Genomic DNA, 2,051 nt, shown 5'->3' with positions numbered 1-2,051 from the left:
CGGATCCGCGGGCACTCCACCAATGAGTGTTTCGATTTAAAAAATGTCATAGAAAAGCTCGTACGAGAAGGAAAGCTAGATCGATATCTGGCCACCCATGATGATGAACAAAGAAAAAGAAGAAGAGCAGAAGATGTCGGACCAACCGCGCGATCATCTCGAATGCCAGAAAGACATGTCCGCATGATACACGATGGATTTGCCGGGGGAAGAATCTCCAAATCATCTCGCAAAAGACATCTCAAAGACGTATATCACGTCGCAGGAAAGGAAGAAGCACCCAACATCCCGACGATCACTTTTACAAAGGAAGACGCATCCGGCGTCGCATCAGGGCATGACGATCCCATGGTCATCACTATTATACTGGCAAATGCAAATCTTCACCGCACACTGATAGACCAGGGGAGTTTTGCCGACATATTATTCAAAACGGCTTTCAACAAACTCGACCTAGAAGAAAAAGAACTCAGAGCGTATCCAGACAGTCTATTCAGGCTAGGCGATACACCAGTTCAACCGATGGGATACATTTCACTCCACACAACTTTCGGAAAAGGAAGACAGTCAAGAACACTCAAAATAGATTACATCATAGTCGACGTAAGTTCAGCCTACAACGCCCTAATAGGTCGGACAACGTTAAATAAGCTTGGCGCAATAGTATCGACTCTGCATCTATGCATGAAGTTCCTAACTACAGGAGGAATAGCTACGATAAAAGCAGATCAGAGGATGACGCGCTGCTGTTACAACGAAAGTCTAAACCTCAGAGGCAGAGGAGAAGAATTCCACACAATTGAGCTCGGTGGAGTTCAAAGGCGGGAAGAGCTTCGCCCACAACCTGAAGGAGAAATAGAGAAAATCCATATCAGGGATACCCCGGACCAAACAACCAATATCGGCACACTCCTAAAATGAGACATCAAAGAATCACTCATACAGTTTCTAGAAGACAACGCCGACCTCTTTGCATGGAAGGCCGCAGACATGCCAGGCATAGATCCCACGCTAATGTGCCACAAGCTAGCAGTCTACCCGGGATCTTGGCCGGTACAATAAAGGCATAGAAAGTTAGGACTAGAACACTCTCAAGCTGTGGAAGAATAGGTGCGAGCTCTACTGGAGGCAGGTTTCATAAGAGAAGTCAAATACCCGCTATGGCTTGCTAATGTCGTATTGGTAAAAACGTCAAACGGGAAGTGGAGAATGCGTACTGACTATACCGATCTCAACAAAACCTGCCCAAAAGATCCTTACCTGCTCCCAAACATCGACGCTCTGGTAGATGCCTCCTCTGGATATAAATACCTCTCCTTCATGGATGCATACTCGGGATATAACCAAATCCCAATGTACCCACCCGACCAAGAAAAAACCTCATTCTTAACCCCAAAGGCAAATTACTGTTACATTGTCATGCCCTTCGGTCTTAAAAATGCGGGAGCTACTTACCAAAGATTAATTAACAAGGTTTTTTCGGATCACATCGGAAAGGTCATGAAAGTCTACGTGGACGACATGCTAGTAAAGAAGCAAAACGAAGAGATGCTATTAACCGATCTAACATAAGTATTCAACACCATAAGACGACACGGCATGCAACTTAATCCCGCAAAATGCACCTTCGCAGTAAAAGCTGGTAAATTCTTGGGTTTTATGATCACACAGAGAGAAAAATTGAGGCAAAGTCCGACTTGTGTCAAAGAGGTACGATAACTCAACGGGAGGTTGGCAGCCTTGTCCAGATTCCTGGCCGAATCAGCAATAAGATCTCTCCCCTTCTACGCCACTCTAAGGAAGGGAAAGGAGTTTGAATGAGCAGCAGAATGCGAACAAGCCTTCCAAGACTTCAAAAGATTCCTGGGACGGCCACCTATACTAAGTCGGCCATGGGAAGGAGAACCACTCATATTGTACCTCACGGTGGAAAATCGGGCAATAGCCTCAGCACTGGTCCGAGAAGACAACAGTGGGCAACAACCCATATACTTTATCAGCAAAGCATTACAAGGATCCGAGCTGAACTACCAGAAAATAGAAAATTCGCT

This window comes from Arachis hypogaea, chromosome 9, assembly GCF_003086295.3.
Source record: "Arachis hypogaea cultivar Tifrunner chromosome 9, arahy.Tifrunner.gnm2.J5K5, whole genome shotgun sequence".
NCBI lineage: Eukaryota > Viridiplantae > Streptophyta > Magnoliopsida > Fabales > Fabaceae > Arachis > Arachis hypogaea.
The sequence above is the reverse complement of the archived record's forward strand: the minus strand, read 5'-3'. Positions refer to the sequence as shown.